At 41.6% G+C, this 22,524-nt stretch overlaps 1 pseudogene; it reads right to left on the bottom strand.

The window, feature by feature from the left end:
* Positions 1 to 2,015: 2,015 nt before the first annotated feature.
* Positions 2,016 to 22,524, bottom strand: part of LOC133765260 (endoplasmic reticulum membrane-associated RNA degradation protein-like) — an 86,679-nt pseudogene continuing 66,170 nt past the window's right edge.

The following is a 22,524-nucleotide window of genomic DNA, read 5'->3' as shown; positions in this document are numbered from 1 at the left end:
CTGGCCATCAAGTTTTCATCCATTAGAAAAAAAACAAAAAATGACTCCTTGAGTCCAGTGATTAGCACCTTGTAGGGCCAGTGTACCATTCCCTCAATTCAGTGAATTCCTTTTGATAAGTGATTAATCCCAAAAGACATCAAGGATACCCTGGACTAAGGACAGATGAGAGGCTGGTCCTGGGGATATCTGTGTCTACACTAGGGACATTCATAATTGAGCTCACCAGCACGGTGGCTGACCTAGTATGTTACTCACTTCTTTCTCTACCATCCTTTCCCAGCATGGTGACTAAGAACATGAATGATGGAACCACACATAACCTAAATTATCATACCACGCTCAGACTCTCCTTAGCTATGTGAACTTGACACAGTTATGCAATACCTTTATATCTTTTTTTTGCCCATAAGCTAGAACATTAATAATACTCACCTTATTAGATTATTAAGGATAAAATATAATAAAGTGGCTGGCATAAAGGGTATTCCACCAAACCCCAAACAAAATTTTAACTTGAATCCTGATTTTATTTTTTTTTAAGATTTATTTATTTATTTATTAACTTGAAAAAGCAGAGTGACAGAGAGAGGGGGAGAGACAGAGAGATCTTCTATCTGCTAGCTCACTCCTCAAATGCCCACAATGTCAAGGGCTGGGCCAGGCCTAAGTTAAGAGTTGTAACTTCATCAGGGTCTCCCATATGGGAGGCAGAGACCCAAGTAATTGGGACATCACCCACTGCCTTCCCACATGCTTTAGCAGGAAGCCGGATTGGAAGTGGCACTCTGATATGGCATGTGAGCACAGCAAGCAGTGGCTTAACCTGCTGTGCCAAAATGCCTGCCCCAAATCCTGATTTTAGAGATGTTTACATGTAAAGGTGAACATATGAGGTTTAGAACTTATTTTTAAGGAGTGCAGCTACAGAACCTGGAAAGACCAACAACGTTAGTTCCAAAGACTGAAATGAAATCAGGAGGGTTAATGTCAAGAGTGCCTACTGTCACACAGCTCGACAGGGCTTAAGGGCAACATGTCAGAGTATGGGGAAGAAGGTACACACGGACACAAGACTGTATTTCCAATGAAAGGTTTTATTGCTTGCACCAAATCACACTAGGGCTTCACTACTCTGCATACCCCTCTATATAGTTATTTCATTAATCCACAAACCGTAACACACACCTAGCATCAACGCAGTCTCAAAGGCAATCCAACTATAGTAATATAAGTATAGAAAAAAATATGGCATTATTCTTAATCATAGGGTTGAGGCACATTCCTTCATATTACACATGACTAAATATTATTATATAATGCTGCATTCTCAAGGTTCATATCACGGTCATGAAAAGTCAAAGTCCAAAGTCCAGAGTCCGAAGTCTCCATTACCACTCGGAGAGACAGATCTCAGAACAGTCACTTACAGGCAGGAAGTCATGGGATGACTGTCACTCTGGGCAGTAGGCTCCGAGTTCCCAGGCAGACAGCAAGGGGAGGAGTTGGAGAGGTTCCCTGCTGAGAGGTCTGGACCAGCTCTGTGGTAGGATCTGGCAGCAGGCTGATGAGAAGCGTCCAGGCATCAGCTCCGATGGAGTTTGGTCCCGTAGTCACCTTGTGCCGCTACAGAATAACGGGCTGGCCTTTTAGCTCCAGAAACGTGGCGATCCAGAGGTTCCCAGGTACCGGGCCATGATCCCTGAGGGGAGGGAAAGCTGTGAAAAGAGCTCTCCTTTTATCCTTGCCACTCCAGGGGAAAAGGCTCCTGGTGGGGGTCCAGGTGTCAATCAGTCGTGTTCTGGAATTTCCCGGGGCGCCACCAATCTGCTGTCTAGGACAGGGCGTATCAGCTGTGTCCGGTGCTGCCAATCACCGTGCTATTATTGGGGGGACTTGAGGTTATCGTCCTTAGCACACACGTTATCAGACCATCCTGAGGCGTCTGTTCAGCCTGATGAAGAGATGTTTTTCTTGGCAGACACTTAACTTAGCATAAGTGATGTCATCAGCTCCTAGCTTAGCATAAGTGACTCTATTCTTATTTTAGCTTGTTTGTGGTTAGTGGTGCTCTGTAACTCATTTGGGACTACCATGAATTTCTCCATGGTCCATCTCCTATTAGTTGTTGGGTAAGCAGTGACCCGTGACTTGTCTTTGGGACTCCTGTGGGACTCCCCACAGTCAACACTATGTTCCAATACACTATGGTTAATAAAATGACAGAAAAGTGTCCCTGGTATGGAGATGAAGAGCAGCCGGAATCAGCTCTGGCCTAGGTTGTGGGGCAGGGAATGGGGAAGACAGGATGGAAAGGAAAAGCTTCACAAAGAATTGATTCATAAATAGAATTTTTAAGAATAACAAAGAGATTTACAGCTAGTAAAGGACAACTCAGAGAGAGGAGAGAGCAACTACAAAATCAACAATGTCGGAAAACACAAGATAGCTCAGGTTCCTGCGATGTAAATTGCTCTCATCCTGGATGAGAGTTCACAGGAATCCACATGGCCAGCAAAGATAAGCCATCCTCATTCCCCGAAGGGATAGCTTCTAAGGAAAGGAATTTAAATCCATTCAGAGAAGAATCATAAAATAAATGTTTGTAATCGCCTAGCCCTGTAAGATAATATAAAAGAGAGGAATGAAATCTCTAGGGCAAAGGGAAAAATAGACTTGGAGAGCCTATTTCCTGAAGAAAAGCATGTACTAATCGAAAAGCCTAAGATGACAAATTTGAGTATCCTTCATGTTTCCAAGAGCCTAATCCCAAACAAGTCCATTAACAAATAGATCATTCTTTTCAAAAAGAAAAAAATAATTTAAGCATATTTTGTTTCTGGTCTGATTTTTAAAATGACTTTCCTATCCGTACAATGACCCTATCATTTTGGTTTTAAAGTACACTGAGCATTACTGCAGTTCTTGTGCTAATATTAGTACCTAAGTCCCATCAGTTGGATTCTGTACATACTCTGAGTGCCCACGGAAATACACAGGATCTGTAAAAAGAGTTAACACAAGATTTATTCAAAGAAGAATATGAGTGACCTAGGCCCAGGAGACACAAACCAAATGACTTTCAATGAATTTTGGAAAGTATTCCAGTGATCAGATTTTACTCAGAATTTCTGTGCTATGGAGTGAAAACATTGTGCTTGGTCCAAGAAGGCAGGCTTTAGGTAAGAGCACAGGGTCAAATTTCTTACTGGTTGAAGATAATTTTCTTTAGAATATGATTAGCTACAAACAACTTCAGAGACAGGGAGAGTATTGTCTCAGAAAAGAAAGCTCTTTATTATTTTTAAGGACTTTTCTGGAAATAGAGAAGGAATATATAGTGAAGCAGAAATGATTGCTTGAGGTTGCTCCAGGTGGCTAAAACAAAACTAAACAAATCCTTCGTGCACATTACTCAAGGCAAATTGATCTGATAATATTAATAGCTCTGGGGCAGGCACTGTAGTGTAGCAGGTAAAGGCACTGCCTACAATGCCAGCATCCCATATGGATGCTAATTAAAGTTCTGGCTGCTCCACTTCTGATCCAGCTTCCTGTGAATGGCCTGGGAAAAGCAACGGAGAATGTCTCAAGCATTTGGGCCCCTGCCACCCACATGGGAGACCTGGAGGAAGCTCCTGGCTCCTAGCCTCAGCTTGGCTCAGACCTGGCCATTCATTGCAGAGATCTGGGGAGTGAGCCAGCAGATAGAAGATACCTCCCTCACCCCTCTCTCTAACTCTGACTTTCAAGTAAATACATATAAGTAAATCTTTAATAAAAAGATTAATAGTTCTGTCCTGTCACTCCTCAGATAAGTCTCAGTAGGTGTTTCTCTTAAGTGCTCTGCAGGTTTTTTGGGGCAAGTCATTCTCATGAGGTATTACGTCTTTTACAAATACAAAGAAGATACACAAATTATTTGGAACTACTAGATAGTCTATCTTCTATATAAAAACTCCCATCAGAAAGGCAAAGATTAAAAGAATATACCATTCTTTTTTGGGCCGGCGCCGTGGCTTAACAGGCTAATCCTCCAACTTGCAGCGCCGGCACACCGGGTTCTAGTCCTGGTTGGGGCGCTGGATTCTATCCCGGTTGCCCCTCTTCCAGGCCAGCTCTCTGCTGTGGCCCGGGAAGGCAGTGGAGGATGGCCCAAGTCTTTGGGCCCTGCACCCGCATGGGAGACCAGGAGAAGCGCCTGGCTCCTGGCTTCAGATCAGCATGATGCGCCGGCTAAAGCGGCCATTGGAGGGTGAACCAACGGCAAAAAGGAAGACCTTTCTCTCTGTCTCTCTCTCTCACTATCCACTCTGCCTGTCAAAAAAAAAAAAAATATATATATATATATACTATTCTTTTCTAACTTAATATTTTGTTATTTTTGAGAACCTATTTTTAATTTACATTATAGCTAATGGTTTTACTAAATCTTAATGGTTTTACTAAATAAGGAGTTCAACAAACAAAAAGTAAAATGACAGTAGTCCAGCAGAAAAAATAGGCCAGCGTTATAAATAATAATCAAGTAATAAAATGTTCAACTTCACTCAAAGAACATATTATTCTTATATTAGCAAAACTGGCGATCCTCATTCTGTTATTTAATGTGTAGAATATGAAAAAAATTTCCCAGAGTTTCTATAGTACTTCCATTATTATGCCTTTGTTATCAAAAGCTCAGTCCATGTCTCTGGTGCCAAATCAGAATAACAAGGACAAGATTTCAGGGTAGGCCAGCACCACAGCTCACTAGGCTAATTCTCCGCCTGCAGCGCCGGCACCCCGGGTTCTAGTCCCGGTCGGGGCGCCGGATTCTGTCCCGATTGCTCCTCTTCCAGTCCAGCTCTCTGCTGTGGCCCAGGAGTGCAGTGGAAGATGGCCCAGGTGCTTGGGCCCTGCACCTGCATGGGAGACCAGGAGGAAGCGCCTGGCTCCTGGCTTCGGATCGGCGCAGCGCAGCGGCCATTTTGGGGGGTGAACCAACGGAAGGAAGACCTTTCTCTCTCTCTCTCTCTCTCTCACTATCTAACTCTGCCTGTTAAAAAAAAAAAAAAAGATTCCAGGGTAAAGAAGTGAAAGAGCTATCAACAGATGGAGAAGGTAGCAGACTTCCATCTTAAGAACTACTGCCCTGCTGAATGGGGGTGTTTGGGGGTTTTTAATGTGGCTACAAGGAAGGAAGAGTCAGAAATAAGGAGGACAAAGGATATGGGCTGCTGCTTGTTGGCCCCCAGCCAGGTAATAAGAGGCTGTTTTGAGTCACAATAGTTATCCAACCCAGTTACATGTTCAGATGGCCAGTTGAGCTTCTGTGAGCCTGCGGACTACATGCAGGTGGTAGTTACTTTCTGCCCTGGACCTGGAATTCACCTGCCCAAACCTGGAATTCTCATAAACAAAACCACTACAGACAATACTGGCTGTCAAGGTGTTATCTAATAGAGAACAAATGACCTCATGAGTCTGGCGATTGGAATCTCGTAGGGTGGGCTGTACCGCTCCTTCAATTCAGTGAGTTAAACTAAGGGAGCATGGCTTGGAGACTGGGGCCTGATGCCATCTAGCCTCCACATTCAAGGCACAAGGCACTCATATATAAAATTTCCAATCACTTCTCTTTTAAGATTTATTTATTTATTTGAAATGCACAGTTACAGAAAAGCAGAGGCAGAGAGAGAGAGAGAGAGAGAGAGGTCTTCCATCTGCTGGTTCACTCCCCAAATGGCCACAACAGCCAGAGCTGAGCCAATCCAAAGCCAGGAGCCAGGAGCTTCCTCCGGGTCTCCCACGTGGGTGCGGGGGCCCAAGCACCTGGGCCATCTTCTACTGCTTTCCCAGGCCATAGCAGAGCATTGGATTGGAAGTGGAGCAGCTGAGCCTCAAACTGGCGCCCGTGCCAGCACTGCAGGCAGCAGCATTACCCATGATGCCACACTTTTGAAGGTGATTTCTAACTGGTCAGTTAGAAAATGGTAATTACTTAATTCTGTGCATATTGACAAATTCTTTAGGCTTTTGAAAATCTTGTTTGTCACTAAACAAAAAAGGATTGACTGAGACTGTCCCTGAGATTTTACCAAGGCCTACGTGTAGGTCTGTGTAAGGTATGCTGTATAGTAGGATTCCAACAACGAACACAGCAGGAAACAAACAAACAAACAAACAAAAATCCTGCTGTCAGGAAGCATATGTGGTGGTAAAAGAAAAGCTCCAGCATATTCAAATTTTAAAAAGCTTATCTGAGCAAACAGCAAGTCATGAATCAGGCAGCTCCAAATCAGAAGTGTTTCAGGGACTCCACCAAAGGAGTGAGAGAGGAAGCTGCTTACAAGGTGAACACAGAAGAAAATACTCGACTGTTAGAAGTGGAACAATGGCCTTATTTGGATGACTAACGGAAAGTTACAGGTTAGTTGGCAACTTGTGATTCTGAGAGCTTGCATTTTGTTTTCCTAGACTAGGATTGTTGACACTCATTAGGTCTAATGACCTCTGTAGGGAAGGAAAATTAATTTTTTCCTCAACCTTCACAAAAATCTTAGTTGGAATTACCCTGCAACAAAAAACAGACTATCAAGAGAAAACCAGTTTAGTAACACATACAGCCAACAGCAGGCAGGAGAAAGCTCAATGAAAAAAACTACCCAAAGCTGTGGCTTAGAACTCCAGCATATACAGCTTCTTCAATAAAGGAAAACTGATTTACAGAAACATGATAGGGCAAGGAAAGGACTGTGGGCTTCCAGGAGAAAGAAATTGTGGAAAGGTAAATCTATGGCAATAGTGTAACAGAGTAAGTAAGGTTTGTTTGCAGATCCCTCCTGCCCCATGATCTCTCTGTACTGATAAGAGTTATCCTGGTAAAATGCAATTTAGATCCTGCCTTTAGGCAGAAAAATCAGAAGGCTAGAGAGAGCTTTTCCTCTAGTTGCTACCTCTTAAATTCCTTCAACCCCAAAATAATTTCATGTCAAAGAGGCATATTTTGGGGGGTGACATATTCCGGTTTCCTTCACTTCTCAGTTAATTATTTTAACAATGGATTAAATTAAAAAATAAAAGAAACAAACCCCAAAACGAAAATAAACCCCATTTTAAGGAGTTTATTCTCTCTACCAACTGGTAGGTCCTGCCCATGGAGACAGCATTTGAGAGGCTGCCAAGAAAGTCTCCTAACCCCAGACACTGACACCAACAATTTTACACAACCACAGTGCCGCGCCATGGGGTCTACCAGCCTGTTCCTCCTAGCTTCTCTCCACAACTTTGAAATATAAATACCCAAATGGATCAGCCTTATTTTAACTGTTCTTAACTATCAAAATCTTGCTGGAATTATTTAGCCAGTCACTGTGAAAGAGAGTGAGACTCCAGGGAAATCCGAAAGGAAAGAAAGACTATTCGTAATAAGGAAGATTATTGTGCCCAAGGTCCTGCTAACTGCGCAGGTGATTTCTACTCTAGACTTCCTCCTGCTGGCACCAGGACTGAAAGCATTCTCAAAATAGTCTTCCCCTACTTGCAAAGCAGCATCTTCCCTAATCTCCAGTCACTGGGCCAGGTTTTCCTGCTTTGTTCCTTTTCCTTTTCTTCCCTGCAAGAATTTCTTCAAATTCCCAAGACCCTTCTCTGTTATGCTTAGGTTCCTGAGCAATCAGTTGGGGGCAACATTTAATGATTTACAGCTTTACTTGGCTCTCCTTACAGACTATTTTAAGATCGAGAAGGAGATTTTCATGTCACAGAATTGAGTTGTTACAGAAATAGAACAAGAAAAAGAATTTAACACCTTTCATTACACCCTTGCAGTTTTGGCTCCTTGTCCCTGGGGCCTTGGTCTCCTCAGGCCCCTCTCCACAGGATAATGAGAGCTCTGAATCTCCGGCACAGACAGGCTGGAGATGTAAGACCATAAGGATGCAACTATAGGCTGAGGAATTAGCAGAGGATCAGTGATAACCAACTTTCCCCTTCCCCTTCCTCCAAGTCACTCTCTGTCTTCTTTGACAACCTAACTGGCTTACAAAATGCTTTTTAGAAATAGTAATTGCTCTTTCCTGTTTCAAAGCAGAAAAACAGAGAAAGAAAGAGAGAGAGCGAGCGAGAGAGAGAGCGAGAGAGAGGAATTCCACTTTCAAAAGGGACATGAGCCAGTAGGTTGGGATCAGCTGTTCAAGAAAAGAAGTAAACAATTAATAAGCATAGAAGGAGGAAATAGAATGGGAGAATGGGATGTGGAAAATGTATTGGATATGACTGCTAGATTAGGTCTTTGCAAATTGCAATCCAGAGGCTTTTGGGTATATATATATATATATATACACATACACATATCCTTGAGAAAAATTATCTTCCTTATTATAATGTCCTTTTATTCCCTCTGATGCCCTCAAATGAAATTTTTCTCTCACAATCTGAGCCAGAATCTCAGTTTTGCTCTTACTAGCTGGTCAAATAATTGCAACTAGGATTTTTCACTTGATAGTCAAGAGCAGTTTAAGTTGGGGAAATGCTGAATTATGTAAGTTCAAACTGTGTTGGTATTGCCAAAATTACCCAGGCTTTCAATATGTGATATAAGAGATGGAGTGGAGGTGAATACATTGCAGTGTTCCCTAAGTTAACTTTCCCACTGATCTCTTTTCCTAAGTATTTTTTATCTTGTCACAGAAGATGAACACATATCAGGAGATACTGAAATACACATATCAGGAGAGCAGAGATACAGGTTGTTATGTCATCACAAAACACACCAAACACTAGAGTAAGGGAAAGGGTTTATTGGGGAAAACCCAGCAGACCAGAGGGAAGGGGCGACGAAGGGAAAAAGGGAGAGAAGGAGAGTATAAGAGAGAGAGACAGAGAGGAGCTAGTGAGGAGAGAAGAGAGAGAGCAGAGAGAAGAGAAATGAGAGGAGAGGAGAGCAGATGAGAGGAGCCAAGAGAGCCATGTGTTCAGGAACAGGCCCTTTTAAAACTTTGTCAGAGGGCGGGCAGGGAAGCAGGAGCAGCGAATCCCATTAGGATGAGGGTGGAGTTTGACACTGGTGGTTGGGCCATGTGGCCACCTGGCTTTCAGCAATGGCGGCGGGAGCCAGGGCATAGGATGTAAATCAGGGTGTAGATCGCGCCATAGATAAAACTGCGCCAGTTTCCTAACACAGGTATTCTCTGCTCTGAGTCTCACATTCAAGCTGTCTATCTAGCCAAGTTCTCATCTGCAGGTGCTGGGGAAGTGTGACTTTCCTGCTCATTCATGCGTTGGCCCATTTCAGTTCCTTGTGGTTGGTAGACCTGACATTCGCATTTTCTTGCTGGTGGTTGGCCAGGGGTTGCCCTCAATTCCTAGAAGTTTCTCTCAGGTCCTAGACCCTTGACTCTCTCCATCTTCATGTCCTCAGTGGGGAATCTCCCTTGCATGAGAGAACTTCTAAATCTACTTTCTTCTTTTTCCGTTCTCCAACTTTCCCAGGGCTGAAATACATGTGTTAATTTCAGTTCGTTCTCTATTCCAAGATGGATGCATCCCTCTGGAGTCAGCAGCTAAGTCCTATCACAGAGCCAGCCTTTGCTGTACTTCATAGATTAAAAACTCTCTGGTTAACAGTAACTGAGCTGTTATCTACTTGCACCTTCTGGGTTCAAACAGTCACTCAACCTTGGCTTCTATCCCCAAGTCCCATGCCTCTAATTTTTAATGAGGAGGAGGATTGATTTCTATGGGTCACAATGCCAGTCCCCTTTTATCTCCTTTCAAAATGTCTTTTCTCCTTTGTTCTTTGCTTCTCATAAAGACAAACCCAGAAACTTGTGCATTACTCTTCTCAGTGGGTAATAAATTAAGAGATTATCTCCATAGATCATTGCTATAAAACAGCTTTATTAAGTGCATAATATAGGATTTTAATACTAAAGGCTTTACAGTTCTACAAATTATAGTCAAAATATTATTAAATATTAAATAGAACTAATATCAATGTTGTTTAGATAAATTTATAAGAGCAAAAATTCTTTGAAAAAGCTAAAAATCAACTCTTTCCTATTCCCTCTGCTAAGTAGTTGCAAAATTAATGTCATCTGAAAAGCACTTTTTATAGAAATTTTCACTTCTAAATTTTTAAAAAAGAAAGATTTCAGAGAAGAGTATCACTAATGGTTTATGACATGTAGATAGTCACTGTGATAAACGATAAATACATACCATCTTTATAGTTATTGAGAGTGGAACTAATGCAAGGATTTAAATTAGATGAGAGAAATAACAGTCATGTAAGGGATGGGGACAAGGAGAAAGAAAAGAGGGGATAGAAAGCGGGGTTGGGGAAGAAGGGAGGCAGGGAAGAGATGACAGAAATTTTGAAGAAGAGATGCGGAGAGCATTAGCACGTCATGAGGAAGAAGCAAAGATAATGGAATCATCATGACATTTGTTGGCTCAGGCAGTTCTAGGATCTGTTGTTTGTGCATCTAGTGACACACACAAGAAATAAAAACAGTTGTAATTCTATCAGGGCAGAGCTTTAAGAAATCTACACATTAAGCCAAAAGTTCATTGATCTTAAGTTCCAAGATTTGGGCCACAGGAACCAAGAAAAAATGCAATCAAGGGAATATCAGATTCCATAGTCAATGTGGAGCTGTCTTTTGAATTTATCTCTGTATAGTTAGTTGTATTGTTCTGAAGAGCAGAAAGTCTTTCTTTTTTAGAACAAAAAAAATCTGTGGTTTGCTTGCATGACAAAATGACTATATTTCCTAAAGAATGAAAATTACACACGATCAGTGCTATCCTTTCAGTAGCACTTATATCCTAACTATTCTCAGAAGAAACTAGAAGTATAGAGATTTTCTTTAATATTTTTCTTTTTCCAATCACACATAGGTCTCATTTTTCACAAGCATTCTGTATCATCTTTTATAATTTATTTATTTATTCATTTATTTATGAGGCAGAGAGACAAAGAGAGCTCCCATCTACTGCTTCACTTCCCAAATGCCTGCAATGGCTGTGGCGGGGCTGGAGCTAACACCAGGAGGCAAGAACTCAATCCCGGTTTCTCAACAGGGGTGACAGGAACCCAATTACCAGAGCCATCACTGCTGCCTCCCAGGATCTGCATTAGCAAGAAGCTGGAGTCAGGAGCCAGAGCCACCCATAGAACCCAGGTATTCAAATATGGGATGAGGACATCTTAACAGCTAGGCCCACCGCATCCTGTGTCATTTGGATATAGGGTTTTTTTCATATATATTTTGTAGAACTGCCATAACAAAAAGCCACAGATTGGGTAGCTTAAACAAGAGACATTTGTTCCCTCACAGTGGAGACTAGAATAAGATCCAGGTGTTGGTGAAACTGCTTTTTTCTTAGGCTTCTCTCCTTGACTTATAAATGCCATCTCCTCCCTAGGCCTTTGTATGATATTGTGTGTATGTGTGTGTGTGTTCTAATGTCCTCTTTTTTTAAGATTTATTTATTTACTTGAAAGCCAGAGTTACACAGAGAGAGGAGAGGCAGAGAGAGAGAGGTCTTCCATCCTCTGGTTCACTCCCCAGTTGGTGGCAATGACGTTGATCTGAAGCCAGGAGCCAGGAGCTTCTTCTGGGTCTCTCATGTGGGTGCAGAGGCCCAAGGACTTGGGCCATCTTCCATTGATTTCCCAGGCCATAGCAGAGAGCTGGATAGGAAGTGGAGCAGCTGGGTCTCGAACTGGCACCTATATGGGATGCCGGCACTGCAGGCAGCGGCTTCACCTGCTACACCACAGAGCTGGCCCCCTAACAGTTATATTGGATTAGAACCTCTCCTGATGATCTTTTTTTAATTTCATTACTTCTTTGAAGAGCTTATCTCCACAATTTGAGGATCTTGGGGTTAGGATTTCTGCATATGAATTTCAAGGGAATATAATTCAGTCAATAGCAATGGTTTTTAAGAAACTTTGCACTGATAGAGTAAACTCTTATCTGTAGATATGTTATCCTGAGTGACTTTGCAGCCATATTTAATGCATCTCTCTCTCGTTCTCTCTCTCTCTCTCCCTCTCTCTCTCTCTCTCTCCAAGAAGACAAAACCCAATATAGGGGAGGAAAAAAATAATGTTCCCTCTACTCTTCTGAGTTCTTATCTGGGACTCATGTAACAAAAGATAGACCAACAAGAGAAAAACATATTAAGACAGTCAGGTAGAGATTAGCCTATGCGTGTACTAGAGGCTGAAGAAAATGATAAGTTTTAAAGAAAATAAATTTATGTGCAATGGAACAATGAAACAAGGTGTCCTGGCCTGTCCTTTAACCAAAGGGATTGCCTGAATTGAGGGAGTGATACAGCTGACCCTGTATTCACTGGATTGGAGTTGTAATCACTGGACTGAAGGAGTCACTTGCTTCTCCAAATAGATAAGACCCTGATGGTCAGTGCTTTATGGAGGGGTTTCTTTAGAATTCCACATCCAAAAATTCCCCCACCCAGACTTTCCCAGAAGAAGGCAGGGGGGAGAAGAAACAGGATCCATACTCGTGTCCATAAAAACCCCAGTCTGAGTGCAGACGGGGCTCTTAGTCCTTTCCTGAGATGTCTGCCTAGTCCATCAGTTGCAGCAATTTCTGTCTCTTCACTTTTTCCAATAAAATTCGTAGGCCACATTCTTCATCAGTGAAAGAGAAAGTTCCCAGGGTTCGAATCAGAGGTAACAAACACACAGAAGTTTATTCACGTGCATATTTCACGTGTATATTTCACGTGTACAGGGGAGAAAACGGAGAGAAAGATTAACTCTCACAAAAGGCAGTGGAGGATGGCCCAAGTGCGCCCTGCACCCGCATGGGAGACCAGGAGGAAGCACCTGACTCCTGGCTTCGGATGGCGCAGCACCGGCCGAGGTGGCCATTTTGGGAGTGAACCAGCAGAGGGGGACCTTTCTCTCTGTCTCTCTCTCTCTCTCTGTCTATAACTCTACCTGTCAAATTTAAAAAAATAATAAATAAAAGAAAGAAAAAAGAACTCTGGCTTCCATCGCATTTTTTTTTTTTTTTTTTTTGGACAGGTTGAGTGGACAGTGAGAGAGAGAGACAGAGAGAAAGGTGTTCCTTTGCCATTGGTTCACCCTCCAATGGCTGCTGCAGCTGCCGCGCTGCGGCCGGTGCACCGCGCTGATCCGAAGCCAGGAGCCAGGTGCTTCTCCTGGTCTCCCATGTGGGTGCAGGGCCCAAGCACTTGGGCCATCCTCCACTGCCTTCCCGGGCCATAGCAGAGAGCTGGCCTGGAAGAGGAGCAACCGGGACAGAATCCGGCACCCCGACCGGGACTAGAACCGGGTGTGCCAGCGCTGCAGGTGGAGGATTAGCCTATTGATCTGCGGTGCGGGCCGGCTTCCATCACATTTTTAACAAAGAACAATAAATTTTAGAGAAGAAACAAGACAAAGAAAGATCTTAAGTCTCTAGCAGCAGCAAATTGTGGGAAGGCAAATACACAGGAAACTAATGGTAGATAAAGGATGGCTAGTGAAATGTTCTGTGTAGCTTCCTCTTGTGCCATCCCCAGGGTGATAAGGACATGAAGTTATTTCTGGTAGAAAAGTGAGGAGACACATCTCTGTATATTCATTTCTTGATCCCAGGCAAATAAGGGGAAGGCAAAGAGCTTTTCTTGTATGTGCTGCCTCTCAGTTTTGTTGTTGTTGTTGTTTGTTTTAGGGTTTATTTATTTATTTGAAAGGCAGAATTATAGGGGCAGGGGAGACACACACACAGAGAGAGAGAGAGAGAGAGAGAGAGAGAGAGAGATCTTCCAGCTGCTGGTTTACTCCCCAAGTGGCCACAACCGCCAGGTCTGAGCCAGGCCTAAGCCAGGAGCCAGGAACTTCATCCAAGTCTCCCACATGAGTGGCAGGTGCCCAAGCATTTAGGCCATCTTCCACTGTTTTTTCCAGGCCATTAGCAGGGAGCTGGATCAGAAGTGGAGCAGCCAGGACTCTATCGGGCGCCCATATGGATGCCGGCATTGCAGGTGACAGCTTTACCCACTACACCACAATGCCAGCCCCCTCCTCTTTTCTTTTTGCGTATTTGTTCCTTTAACGTTTTCTTAATTCATTGTCTTTAACAAAAGGGGATTATAAAGCAATGAAAAACATGGAAATCATACCTATAACTCAGATGAGCCTTTAAAGAGCCTAAGTGATGGATTACTGAAATTAGTGTTTACATTCTACCTTGATCACTCACATGATGCTAAGTTTCCTACTATTTATTTTACTCTGTGCTTAAGTTTCTTTCATTAGAAAACCACTTTATGGGCAGACATTCTAGCCAGCAGGTTAAGCCATCACATACTGGAATGCCTGGTATCGTGTCTCATCCCTAATTCCAGTCCAGGCTCCCAGTGTTGTACCTGGAAGGCAGCGGATGGTGACTCAAGTACTTGGATCCTGCTATCTACATGGGAGACCCAGTTGAAGTGCCTAGCTTCTGGCTTCAGCTTGGCCCTACCCCAGCCTGTTATAGGCATTTGAGTAGTGAACTAGCAGATAGGAGATCTCTCTCTCTCTCTGTCTCTCTACCTTTCAAATAAACAGAAAAAAAAATTTAAACCAACTTTATTAAGGTATAATTGGTATAACTGTACATATCTGACATGTAAAACTTAATAGTTTGGACAAATGCACCTACCCATGATACCATCACCACAATTATGGTAATATACAAATCCAATGCCTGCCCACGTTTCTAAAGTTTCCTTATTTCTCTCTGTTTTGTTATTTTGTTTTTCGCTTCTGTGGTAAGAAAAATGAACATGGGATCTACTTTGACAAATTTTGAAGTACAAAATACCACATGGTTCACTATAGGCACTATGTTGTACAACAGATTGCTAGAACTCATTCATCTAGCATAACTGAAACTTTATACCCACTGAATAACAACTCCCCACCCCCACCTCAGTCCCTGGCATCCATTATTATATTCTGTGAGTCTATTACGGACAACACACATAAGTGAACACATGCAGTTTCTTTCCCAGTATAGCTTATTTCACATAGTATAATGTTCTCCAGGTGTATTGCAAAGGTAGAATTTCCTTCTTTTTCTGAGTCCGAACTATATCCTTCACTATGTATATACCACTTTTTCTCTCCTCTGCTCATCTGTCTATGAACACTTGGGCTGTCTCCATGACTTGGCTATTGAGAATATTGCTGCCATGAACATCTGAGTGCAGTTATCTCTTCAGGATCTTCATTTTAATTCTTTTGGATATATTCCCGGAACTAAGATTGCTGCATCATCTAGTAGTTCTATTTTTACTTTTTAAGGAAACTCCATACTGTTTTCCATTGCTGATGCAACATTTTACAATCCCACCAACGGGGCATGAGAATTCTAATTTCTTTACATCTCCACAAATACTTGTTATCTTTTGCTTGGCTTAATTCTTGTTTCTAAAAGCCATCCCCACCAGGTATGTAGTTACATCTTTAATATTCTTTACATGTCTATACTACCCAAAGTGTCCTACAGATTCATGGTTGTTCTCATCAAGATCCCAGTGGCATATTTTTTAATGGAAATAGAAAAAGTCAATTGTAAAATTCATATGGAACCACAAAAAATGCAAAATGGCCACAGCAATCTTGAAAGAGAATGAATTTGGAGGCATCACATCTCCTCACTTCAAATTATATTACAAAGATGTGCAGTAGCTCTGGCCTCAGAATCAGCCCTTAGGGTATTTGGATCTGGCTAAAAAGCCCATGAGAGTTTCGCAGGCATGGAAAGCCAAGACATTGTGGCAAAAAATGACCTACCTCACTCTCAAGAGTGAGATCCCAGTGGAAAGAACGGGGCCATCAAAGAAGGAGGTACCTTTCTCTGAAGGGAAGAGAGAACTTTCACTTTGACTATGGCCTTGTCTAAATAAGATCGGAGTTGGCGAACTCAAGAGGCTTCCATAGCCTTGGCAACTCATGACAAGAGCCTTGGGTGATTACTGACGCCATAAATCAGAGTGTCAATTGTTAAATCAACAACAGGAGTCACTGTGCACTTACTCCCCATGTAGGACCTCTGTCCTTAATGTGTTGTACTATGTGAATTAACTGTAAAACTAGTCCTCAAACAGTACTTTATAGTTTGTGTGTCTGTGTGGGTGCAAACTGTTGAAATCTTTACTTGGTATATACTAAATTGATCTTCTGTATATAAAGATAATTGAAAATGAATCTTAATGAAGAATGGGATGGGAGAAGGAGTAGGAGATGGGATGGTTTGCGGGTGGGAGGTTGGTTATGGGGGGAAAAAAAGCTATAATCCAAAAGTTGTACTTTCAAATTTTATGTTTATTAAATAAAAGTTTTCTAAGAAAAAAAAAGAAAAGATGCGCAGCATTTAAAACATTTAATTGGCATCAAGATAAATGGATCAATAGAACAAAATACAGAGCTCATAAATAAGCTCACACAAATAAGGTCAACATTATTAATTATGAAGGTTCTAAATCATTAATTATGACATTTCTAATAGGAACAATAATTGAGTAAGGAACAATAAGGAACAGCAATAGGAACAATAATTCAGTAAGGAAATTGCAACGAATGTCCAAACCTGACTGATTCAGACACCTGATAGTTCCTGACATTGGCACACCCCTGCCCCCTTGTGGCAAGTGTTAGGAATATGAGAGTGTGGGCAATGTTTAAGAGCAAAAGTAAAATCTGGCGATTGTAGAGCAAAAACCTTGAGACACCTTACTTATAATGCATACTAGCTTTTTAATTATTAGTTTATTGTATGTTTAGGGATTTTTTTCAAGAATCTGAAACAAAAATTTCAGGAGTCATCCAATCATCCCAGGGGAATTATAGTACATTTGTGTTTATTTTAATTTTTCCTTCTCCCCTAGATAGCAAGGATTTGTACAAAACATCCATGTTTTTATGTCATTAGTATGGCCTTTTTCCTAAGTTGTGGTGAAATATACATAACATAAAATTTACTAGCTTAATTATCTAAGGGTGTAGTTCCATGGTATATTCATACTGCTGTGACACCTAAAATCATTTATTGAGTATCCTAACTCAAAAAATAATTATGACCATTATAAATAGTTCAAAGAAATATTAAAACAGAAGTTAAAAAATTACCTGAAATTCCACTAACAGAAAAAATCATTTTTTATTTTTATTAAGATGTTAATGAATATCTCACCAAACACCTGCTGGAGTCCTTGTAACTGGTGAGAATCATAAATCTTTTGGCTCTAAGCCTGCCTACCATTTTTGTCTCATAGTGACTCAGCTGGTCACTGCCTGCTCTTCACTATGAAGACGACTTCCTGGGGACAGCTAAGCCTCCATCTGCAGCGCCCACATCCTATGTGAGTGCCAGTTCATGTCCTGAATGCCCCTCTTCTGATCCAGCTCTCTGCTTATGGCCTGGGAACACAGTACAAGATGGCCCTGTCCTGACATGAAAGACCTAGAATAAGCTCCTGCCTCCTGGCTTCGGATCAGCCCAGCTCCAGCTATTGTGGCCATTTGGGGAGTGAACCAGTGGATGGAAGACCTTTCTCTCTGTCTCTCCTTCTCTCTCTCTGTAACTCTGCCTTTCAAATAAACAAATAAACCTTAAAAAAAAAAAAGATTACTTTCTATCAGGGGTTGACTTGTAACAGAATGACTGATGTTCAAGATAGCAGTGGAAGCAGCAGAAAAAACAATCCATGTGAAATTGTATTTACACATCCTGTTCTTCAAAGTTCCTAAGTCATTTCTGCTCCAAGGAAACTTTCACATCCTTTTTCTTCCATTTACTCCTTTCTACTGTAAAATCCCTCCCACCTCCCCTCACCACTTTTCTAGCTGCCATTAATCCTCAAATTCTCTTCGATTTGTCACACAGAAGAATTTTATCTCTTCCCCAACCATCACAGCTATGCCAAAAGGAGCCTGCTCTTCATCGCAAAGCATATTTGTCTTGCACAATCACTGTTTTCTTCCAGAGAACTAACGCTGCCATTTAAAACAATAATTAGTGTCTTTTCCTCTAAATATATTTATATATACAGTTTCTTTTTTGTTGCTTTTTTACCAAAAAAAAAGGAAGTTTTAAACTATCAATTCTGCTACATTGCACAATTCTGGGGACATCATTCACAACGGAGTCTTTGTGAAGTTCTATGCCTGTGTGGCTGCATGAAGAGATCTTTGATACTAGCTACTTTTGTCAGAGGACAAAATTATAACAGTTTAGTGTAAAGATCTTAATTGGCTATATTTATGATTCTAGAATCAGGCAACACTTCATTTCACCAAAAGAAAAAGTTCTGTCCTAGCCTGAGCAGGGGAGCTTGGTTACATAAACAGAGAACAGCAGAAACAGAACAAAAAGCAGATTGTCTTGGTGGTTAGTTTCTTGTGGAGCAGGGACAGGGAGACAGAACAATGGAAAACAATGGATGGGTTAACATCTGCTAACTTCAAGTTGCCTTTTTGTTGTAGGATTAAGCTCAAGGGGCCTTTACTATCATGCTGTTAAAAACTGGCCTGTTGGGAAAATTTGGCTCTTATAGTTCTCTCCTGGTTTCTGGAAGGTCATCTAGCTTGGGTTTGGTGACATGGAACTTTCATGTGAATGACTCCATTTTGTTCTTTGTTCTGTTGGGGCCTACCAAAGAAGCCTAGTCCAAAACAATGGTCCTCTGTAATTTTTTCTTAATACTTTGAAACTCCACAGCATCATGGATATTTTCCCCTGTCACTAAATATGATTATATATCATTATTTTTAATCCTATTGTAGGAGATCAGAATGTGTACTATCCCAAAATATGACTTTTTGACAAAGGGTTATTTTTACATTATTTGAAAAACAGCAGACACAGAAAAAGTTCTACAAACAGAGTAGATCTTGCCCTTCTGTAAGGAAACTTATATTTATAAAGGAAATCTCCATTGGTAAGGGTGTCTTGCACTGTGTACCTGGAAAAAAATGAATGACTAAAAACACCAGATAATCTTATTAGCACAAAACACTGCTCCACTCTGATGTGCATGACAATCCTTACTTGTTTTGTTTTGCTTTGTTTTTTACCTGGTTACCTCCCCATAACAGGCCTTCTCCAGATCCTTTTCTCTTTTGTATCCATACCCATAGCTGAGCATTACAGTATACCATAGAGGTCAATTTGATAGAGGCGGGTAGCTAGTAAGTGATGAGGGACAGAGGACTGTTTGGTACCACCAAAACCCCACCCCCTTCTGTGCAAACTGCAGGTGTTAGGGTATCACTGCTTAAGAGCAGATGCCAGCTAGAAATTTCCAACAAGGCTGCAGGCTCAGCGCACCTGCTCCTGATCATGTACCAGATGCCATGACATGTCCTAGATTTCCAAAAAAGGGTCACAGAAATGGGTGGTACTCAAGCTCTGCCCCAAACTCCACCTCCTTTAAATACTCAATTAAATACTGCTCCAGACACCACACCCTGTCCTTTAAAAGGATGATCCTAAACTTTATAAATTGCAGTTCACTCTATCATGAGTTTGCCCACACTTTTCTTAAGTGTGTACTACCACTTTAAATAAATCTGGTTTCCATCCTCAGCTTTTTCAATGTCTCTTCCTTGAGTTCTTTCCTTAACTGGAGATAGGAACCTGGACCAAGTCTACACAGGGGTCTCTCTCAAAACCGTGTGCACCCTCACAGCCATGTGGCTGCCTGAGCTGAGGTATCAGATAGTGTATGGCTAGCCCAGGAAAAGACAGAAACTCAAACTGACATTGTGAGATTCAATGATTAAGTTTACAGCCCTTGTCTCTACTGTTGAGGAACAATGCTTTTTTCTTTTTCTTTTTTTTTAACTTTTACTTAATAAATATAAATTTCCAAAGTACAGCTTTTGGATTACAGTGGCTTTTTCCCCCACATAACTTCACTCCCACCCACAACCCTCCCATCTCCTGCTCCCTCTCCCCTTCCATTCACATCAAGATTCATTTTCAATTATCTTTATATACAGAAGATCAATTAAGTATATATTAAGTAAAGATTTCAACAGTTTGCACCCACACAAAGTGCAAAGTACTGTTTGAGTACTATTTATAGCATTAATTCACATTGGACAACACATTAAGGACAGAGATCCTACATGGGAAGTAAGTGCACAGTGACTCCTGTTGTTGAAAATAGATCTTTGTAAAAATTAAGGCATAGGAGACAGAGGAGGAAGAAGAGTTGCAGCATGGGTGGGAGGGAGGGCAGGGTTGGAAGTATCACTGTGTTCCTAAATTTGTGTATATGAAATACATAAAACTTGTATACCTTAAATAAGATAAATATATAAGATATGTTTATATATGTATAAATAAATATACACTATATATAGTATATATATACATATATAAAGATCTTTACAGAACTGAGTTACAAAGTCACCATTAAAAAAAAGATAGAAATTCAAAATTTAGAGTACAATTTCTACTGAATGAATTATCACCATCACACCATCCTAATGCTGAAAAGTGATAATAAATCTGGGGAATGGAGGGTTAAATCCCTGCCTACGAAGCTTGTATCCCATATGGACACCAGTTCGTGTCCTAGTTGCTCTAATTCCCATCCAACTTCCTACTAAAGGCCTGGGAAAAGAGGAAGAGGATGGTCCAAGTGTTTGGGCCCATGCTACACATGTGGGAGACGCTGATGAAGCTCCTGGCTCCTGCTGGACCCAACCCCTGCAACTGCGGCCATTTGGGGAGTGAATCAACAGTAGACGGAAGGTCTCTCTCTCTCTCTCTCTCTCTCTCTCTAACATTCAAATAAATATGTAAATCTTTGAAAAAAAAAAAAAGACAGCAAATCAGTAGGTGAGAGCCCTCTGTAGTTGAAGATGATATTTAACTCTGAATTACAAGCTGCTGCTTTGAGTTACTATTCCCATGAGTCTATATGTGATGTATGTATGTAAATGGATTTTTTTATTTTTTATTTTTATTTTTGACAGGCAGGGTGGACAGTGAAAGAGAGAGAGAGACAGAGAGAAAGGTCTTCCTTTACCATTCCTCCAATGGCCATTGCGGCCGGCGCACTGCGCTGATCCGAAGCCAGGAGCCAGGTGCTTCTCTTGGTCCCCCATGCAGGTACAGGGCCCAAGGACTTGGGCCATCCTCCACTGCACTCCCGGGCCACAGCAGAGAGCTGGCCTGGAAGAGGGGCAACCGGGACAGAATCCGGCGCCCCGACCAGGACTAGAACCCAGTGAGCCAGCACTTTAAGGCAGAGGATTAGCCTATTGAGCCACGGCACCGGCCTGTAAATGGATTTTTGTTTGTTTTTCTCTTGTTAATGTACCCTTTGTCTTTTGTTTTAGGGGTTCCCAGCTAAGAACTTAAAAATGTTAAACAATAATTTTAGAGGCTAGTGCTTTGGACTAAACTCCTGCTATAGGTCCAACATACCAGACCAAAAATCAAAATGGAGTCACCCATATTAAAGTTCCATGTCAGCAAACATAAAATAAGTTATCTGGCCTTCCAAAAAATATGGAGAGAAAGGTAACAGCTACATTTCCCATATAAGTTAATTTCAGCCAACCTAACAATGAAGTTACGTGATTTAAAAAAAAAAAAAAGTTATCTTTGTATTGTTCTGTCTCTCTGTTCCTGCCTTACAAGAGAAGTAACTTTGAAATTGCAAATTCACCCTTTGTTTTCTGTTTCTGCTTTCTTTGTCCTTCTCTATCTGTGAAACAAACCTGTGCAAGTCATATTCTGTTTTATAAAATGAGTGTTTGGTGATTTTATAATCATAAATAAAACCAATTAAAACCTTTAAGCTAAATTTGATGTAATTTTGTCTTTGACAGCTAGATAGGGGAAAAATTATTTTTTCTTCCTCTACACAGTATAAAGTTCCAAAATACATAATTTTTCAATGTTTATAATCAACATACATAACTAACCACTTACATGTAGATACCTGAGTTATTTCCAGTTTGTCATAGTTATACACAATGTTGTGATTAACTCCTCTAGCTATCAGATCATATCCTTAGAATATATTCTGGAAACAAAATAAAGGGTGTGCCACATTTTGACACATGTTCCCAGTCTCCATCTCGGGAAATATCATCTTTTCAAGAAGAGACTTGGCCAGCGCCATGGCTTAACAGGCTAATCCTCCACCTTGCGGCGCCGGCACACCGGGTTCTAGTCCCGGTTGGGGCGCCGGATTCTGTCCCGGTTGCCCCTCTTCCAGGCCAGCTCTCTGCTGTGGCCCGGGAGTGCAGTGGAGGATGGCCCAAGTCCCTGGGCCCTGCACCCGCATGGGAGACCAGGAGAAGTGCCTGGCTCCTGGCTTCGGATCAGCACGATGCGCCGGCCGCAGCGGCCATTGGAGGGTGAACCAACGGCAAAAAGGAAGACCTTTCTCTCTGTCTCTCTCTCACTATCCACTCTGCCTGTCAAAAAAAAAAAAAAAAACAGAGACTTATTTATTTACTTGAAAGGCAGCGAGAGAGTT

Source organism: Lepus europaeus, chromosome 8 (assembly GCF_033115175.1).
Source record: "Lepus europaeus isolate LE1 chromosome 8, mLepTim1.pri, whole genome shotgun sequence".
In the NCBI taxonomy this organism is placed as follows: Eukaryota; Metazoa; Chordata; class Mammalia; order Lagomorpha; family Leporidae; genus Lepus; species Lepus europaeus.
The sequence above is the reverse complement of the archived record's forward strand: the minus strand, read 5'-3'. Positions and strand labels throughout refer to the sequence as shown.